This window comes from Ochotona curzoniae, unplaced genomic scaffold, assembly GCF_017591425.1.
Source record: "Ochotona curzoniae isolate NIBS_2020 unplaced genomic scaffold, NIBS_Ocur_1.0 scaffold_4701, whole genome shotgun sequence".
NCBI classification, from domain to species: Eukaryota; Metazoa; Chordata; class Mammalia; order Lagomorpha; family Ochotonidae; genus Ochotona; species Ochotona curzoniae.
This window is the reverse complement of record NW_024467122.1, coordinates 8,524,926-8,531,626: the sequence shown is the minus strand read 5'-3', so window position 1 is coordinate 8,531,626 and position 6,701 is coordinate 8,524,926.

Below are 6,701 nucleotides of genomic sequence, written 5' to 3'. Positions count from 1 at the left end.
TTCCGCTCCTGGTTCCCACTTCCCACACAGGATACAGAGACAGTACCTGGAAGCATGGGATGCGTCACCGCGAGCTCTCCCGGACTCCCCGCCTCTCCCCTGAAGTAGAGCGCACTTCCCCAGCGGACGCAAAGATGGGCGGGCCTTCGCTGGCGCCAGGGTCCCGGATGAAACAGGTGCGTCCTGGGAAGGTGGGTGAACCAAGCGACAGTGAAAGAGGTTCCATTGCAAGGGGGTGGGAATTCCTGCTTGCCTGCACCTTTACCAGCTTCCTTGTGCCATGTCACGGGGACTCAGCAGTTTGTGAACAGCAGACGGTCCTGGAAATGGAATACAAATTTGTCTCCCCAAGCTTGTGCACCTGTTGGTTGAATGAAGACGGAGGCACCAGCTGGGATTTGCATATCCCATTCCGCACTGCCTGGGATCTGGGGTCAGGGCTCCAACTGGCACTAGCCTCCTGCTATGGCACCCCAACTCCTCAGCAACCAAAGCTCCACCCAAACTGGTAGTAAGACGGGCAGTGTTCTCTGCAAGTTGGGGAGCCCTTCTAGCAAGTGACTGACCTGAAAGTGGGAGAGGGGAGCTAGCTGCGCAGCCCAGGAGGCCACGCTCCCCTCCTGCCGGTGTAGGGCCTGGCCTTTGCAGAATGGGTAAGGGGCAGACCCCGTGTGCATGCTAGGGCGTGGGATGTGGAGGTATTTCTACGTTCCTGGCTGGCTTCAAGGCAGAAGGTCTGAGGGTTTGTTTCCGAGCCCAGACGTTGTGAGCATGTACTGCAGCTATGGAGCTGTGGGCCGGGAACCAGTGTGTCCCTGTCATCCTAAGCCAAGGCTCTCTGAGTATTCATCCCACGAAAGCCAGGAAGAGGGGGGTCACATTAGCATCAACTGCGGACCTGCTGTGAAACGCAAACTGCAGGAAGGCGCCTGGAGTGACCGTGTGGAGCTGGGGAAGCTGCAGCCTGGCGGTGGTCAGCCAGGGTCATGGGCAGGGTCGCCTGGGCCAAGGCCCTCTCGTTTTCCCTACAGCCTTTTCGTTCAACAGGAGATACAGCTGAGAACGTGCGCAGGCCGCCTGTTCTTCACCTTCCCTCTTCGGGGGAATCAGCTGAGTAGGCAGGAGTCTCACAGCGCATGTGCTCATGTGTGGCACGGGACGTTGTCTGTAGCCTTTTGGAAACAGGGTCTTATCAGAGGCTGTACTAATCCCCCCACATCATTTTCAAAGTGACCTACGTGGGCCCAGAAGCCCATCATCTTGCCCCTGGTCCGGGTGGAAAGGAGACATGGCCTTCTCACCATGGCAGCCATTCAGTGATGTAGGCAAACAGGGAAGGGGGTTGCCAAGGGACAGCCTGGCACGCGACCTGCATGTGTCCTGTGGCGCTAAGGTTGTGTCAGCACTGGGCACGGACAAAGTGCCTTCAGTTCTCAGCTCTTGCAGCAAAGGCTTGCTAGGCAGAGGGGTGGCGCTTGTGGGGCCCCTGGAGCCATGCCAGCTCAGAGTCCTCGGTGCCCTGAGTCTGGGGAATGAGCTCCCTTGCAGGGGGCGGGCAGGGGGCGGGCAGCGGGACATGCTAGTCACTTGTACTGGGGCTGGCTGCTGCTGCTGCTGAGATCGGACTAGAAGGTGACTGACAGCCCAGCCCTTGGGTGGCCGCAACTTCTTTGCAGGGTCAGCGTGGGCAGAGGTCTTTGTGTCCTGGCTGCTGGGCAGGTGTGGCTCTTGGCAGTGAGCCACTGGCAGCTTCTCCAGATGAGAGTTTCCATTTGATCAAGGGTCACCAGGAAATGACAGCTGTCCTTGAACTAGAGCAACCTCTGCAGGTGTTTGCTGGGAGGGCATTTTCTCATAGTTGTGTGCCATGTCTTCAGCAGGTCCCCACAGCACTGCCCACGCTGGGACTCCGGGCCTGTGAGTCGGGGATCACATGAACAGCTCGCTCCCGGGTAGGGGGGTTCGCGGGGAAGGGCAATGAAGGCTACGAGAGTGTGGGACACCATAGGAGAGGCCACATGTGCCACCCAGTTGCGTTAAGAGCCGCCCAGTGACGCTGGGAATGGATGGAGGGCCACTGGAAGCTGATGAAGAGGCTCCCTGTACAGACACCCAGCTGCAGAGACGCGGAGCGCGGCTGAGACCTCGGAGTCTCTTACACAAAGGAAGGGAGCAGGGTTACACGGCCTGGACTCTGCAAGCTGGCACAAGAGCCAAAACAAGTCTGGAAAAAAGAGGAGCTAAGGGCTTGTTGGGAGCTGCTCCTGGGGTCCTGGCAGTAGCTCCACGTGCCTCACAAACCCAGTCTGTCTCAAGACATTATTATGTCCCAGCTTTGCAGGTTGTGGCCTCAAAACTTGGCAAGAAAGAGAACCACCCCAGCTTTTCGTTTTCCCAGCAACAGCAAAGAGCCCTGGGACACAGCCTGCTGCTTTCCATCTGCTCCAACACAAGCATGCCTGTGTAGCTTGGTCCCCACTGGGCCTGCACATGCCAGGTCAGGGACACTGATGGGGAGGGAGGCCCACCCAGCATGACTGGACTCCTGAAGCAAGTGTCATGAGGGATTGCACTACAACAGTTCCCCAAATGAAAGGGCCACGGGAAGAGGGCAGGGGGACAGGTGCCGAGCCGCGCCTCCTGAGAGAACAGCCTGTGAGGGCCCACTCACTCCTTGTAACTGCTGCTTGGTGCATGCGCTGTGGAGCAGCCACTGCCATTCCTTTCACAAATAGGAAGCCACGGCAAACAGGAAGGCCAGTCCAGGAGCGGGCAGCAGAGGGCGAGCAGGACAAGCTCGACTGGCTGAGCACATATGGCCATGCAGAGGCAACCACCAGGAAACCAGACTGGAAAACAATCTAAAAACCCCCAATCCGAGGGAAGGCAGAAGCAGACGCTACTGGACTCTGGACCTTGGATGTGGCAGACCAGACTTCAACTAGAAGTAGTTATAAGTAGTTGCAGAATATCCCCTCTAAACACTTCAGAATATTCCCTAAAACCAGGGATATTCTGAAAATCTCATTAGGTAATCCATTGTTACATGAACATCGTGGTTCATTTATACAAACCTGTGTGGTATAGGTCAATTACCTGACATGGTCTTTTTTTTTTTTTTCCTTAAGATTTATTTTATTTTTATCGCAAAGTCAGACATACAGAGAGGAAGATCTTCCATTCACTGATTCACTCCCCAAATGACTACAATGGCCAGTGCTGCTATGATCTGAAGCCAGGAGCCAGGAGCTTCTTCCAAGTCTCCCACATGGGTGCAGGGCCCCAAAGCCTTGGGCCATCCTCGACTGCTTTCCCAGGGCACAAGCAGGGAGTTGGATGGGAAGTGGGGCTGCTGGGATTAGAACTGGTGCCCATATGGGATCCCGGTGGGTTCAAGGTGAGGACTTTAGCTGCTAGGCCACCATATTAGGCCTGACATGGTCTTTTTAAAACAGAAAAACTTATTTTTATTGAAAAGGCAGATTTACAGAGAGAAAGATCTTCTGTCTGATGAATTACTTTCCAAATGGCCACAATGGCTGGAGTTAAGCTGATCTGAAGCTAGAAGCCAGGAGCTTCCTCAGGGTCTCCTACACGGGTCCAGGGTCCCAAAGTTTTGGGCCATCCTCAACTGCTTTTCTAGGCTGAAAGAAGGGAACTGGATGTCAAGTGGAGCAGCTGAGACATGAACCGGTGCCCATATGGGATCCCAGTGCACAGAAGGCAAGGATTCAGCCTCTAGGCTATCATGCCACGGCCCTGACATGGACTTTTTTAACAGAGATCTCCAATCTGCTAGTTTAGTTGCCAGATGGCCACCGACAGCCAAGACTGAGCTGCGCAGCGGGAGCCTGGCACTTCATCTGGGTCTCCCCATGTGAATGCTTGGTGCTTGGACCCTTCTGCTGCTGCTTCTCCAGGAACATTAGCAAGACACTGGATCAGTAGAGGAGCAGATGACCTCAAGCATGTGCTGTTATGGGACACTGGCATTCCAAGCAGCATCTTAGTGCTGCCCACAGCTGGTCCTCGGACATGGACTCCTCAACCTGAGACGCCTGAGCCTGCTGCCAGTCGAGAAAGGCGGAGCACTTCCACATTTTGTTTTAGAAAAGCTGTGCATTTGATGGCTATGCTGTCAGGATGCAACAGGAATATTTCACATTATGTAACAGGGGACCATAGTATGTTGTTGACTAACATGTTGCTTGATTGTCACATGGCTGTGTTCAAGGACCTAAAGGAAGTTATGGCTAAGCAGTTAGGGAAGTATCACAATGACTCACCAATGCTGATCATCAGTACAGGATAGAAATCGTAAAACAGCCAACCAAGTAGACACTGTTGCAGGCAGTTTCCAGAAAGCCAGCGTGACTTGATAAGAGCACGATGGATTGTGTGTGTGATCTGCAGTTCAGACTGTTAGCTCTGGAGATGGGCAGACTGCAAGCAGGGGCCTGCAGCTGGGCCACAGGACTGGGAGCCTGAGAAATAGCCTTGAGACACTCGGGTACTGATTCTGGCTATGTGGGTTGCATTCCTGACCACCCAGGAATTGGCTGGTTCCTATCAATATGGACAAGGCTGTGCAAGTGTGTGCCACATCCGTGCCTGGCGTTTGCCCCCCGAGCAGTTCAATGAAGAGCCAGGAAGCCTTTGGGGCTGAATTCTTTAAGAGGGAGCTCCCTCTGGCCACCCACTGTAATAACCTCGTGCTTAATTTCTTATTTTCTTAATTGCACAGTGTCAATCCTGTTGATGCCATGTGGGCTGCAGAGATTCCAGAGTAGAACAGTACAAGAGCTGAAATGAAGAGCGTCCTGAGAGGCTCAATAGTACTTCTGATCTGGAAGATTACTGCAATCAGTGGACTTGAAAGGAGATTACTAAAAATTAGCCAATACATACAAAGACAAGAAAATGAGGGAAAAACAGCAAAACAGACCTGAATCTGCCAACTTGTTTTGAGAATTTCTCTGAGCAGTGAGAGAAAATATAAACATTTGCAAAGTGGGTTCTTCTGTTAGATTTCCACCGTGGTCTCCGTAGCCCCAGCTCCTGGCTCACCACTCTCTACCTCCTGTGATCCCGTGCTGAGGCTTCACTGTTGTCTGTACAACTTTTCTCCCACTTCTGGTTGGAGCAGGTCCCAGGATTAGGGAGACAGCAGGTATCCTGTCTATTGGTGCAGCTGATCTTGATGGAGCCTGTTGGCTGTTGGGATTGAGGGCCACATGGACCTATTTTCACCTGCACAATGCAATACTGGTATTTTCCCCGTCGGACCAGTGCAATGCACTGAGCTCAGCGAGTTCGCTCCCAGCTCAGCACATGTGCAGCTCACTGTTGTCCCTGCAGTCTTAAAGTTTTTCCACACTGTGGAAAATGGCATCTGATGTGCCACTACTAGAGTTCTTGATCTGCTGGCTGTCAGGTCCAAGGACTACTCAGACCTATCTTTGGTAGAACCTGTAGGATGCCACATTGTTGCAGTTCACCGAGTCAGAAATGAGTTCACTCGCGCCCGCATGGTGGCCTAGTAGCTTAAGTCCTCACCTTGAACCTGCCAGGATCCCATATGGGTGCCAGTTCTAATCCTGGCAGCTCCACTACCCATCCAGCTCCCTGGTTGTGGCCTGGGAAAGCAGTCGAGGACAGCCCAACACCTTGGACCCTGCACCCACATGGGAGAGATGGAGGAAGTTCCTGGATCCTGGCTTCAGATTGGCACAGCACCGGCCATTGCGGTCACTTGGGTAATGAATCATCGGACGGAGGGTCTTCCTCTCTGTCTCTCCTCCTCTCTGTATATCTGACTTTGTAATAAAAATAAATAAATCTTTAAAACACCATGAAATGAGTTCACTTACAGCTCAGTGCATGCACAGCACTGTCCATTGGTCTAGAGTGGACTGGGTTGTGAAATCTAACCTGTTCCCATACCACCTGTTTGGGATCTGCCACACTGTCTCTGCCCTTGGTCAGATCAAACAGACCAGCAGGACGGGCAGTTCTTTATCTGGGTCCACTTCCTGAGCTCCTGGTGAATGCCCCTTCCCACCTTGTTGCTGGTGGAGTTCAGATCGCTGTTTGCTGAATGCTGCTGGGGTATCAGTCACTGCAACACCACATTGTTGTGTCTGCTGCTTTCCTGTGTCTGTCAGTCTCCAGGGGCCCCTCTGCTGTGGTTCTGTCCTCTCCTATTTCCTGAAATGTGCCCTCTCTGCTTCACACTGGCTAATGTTTCTCCTTTTGTTTGGCTGTGTCCTTACCCTCTTCCACCAACTTGATTCTCCATTGTCTTTTAGAATTGAAAGTGGGAGAAAGGTTGTACAGACAATGGTGCAGCCTCAGTATATCAACACAGGAGGTTGAGAGTCGTGAGCCAGGAGCTGGGGCTATGGAGAGTTCTAACATAAGAACTCAGACCTGGAACTTGCTGGAAGGAGTGGCACAGGTGACTGCAAAAAAAGAGCTGTGTACCAACCACAATAAGTAAAATCGAACTGTAGACCTGTGGGTGACACAGGTTAGAAGAGAATGGAGCGACATATTCCAGATCCTAAAAGCAAAAAATTGTCGACCCAGGATAACATGCCCAGGAAAGTTTTCATTTGTCTTTTTTTTTTTTTTTAAAGATTTATTTTTATTATTTTTTCATTGGAAAGGCAGATATACAGAGAGGAGAGACAGAGAGGAAG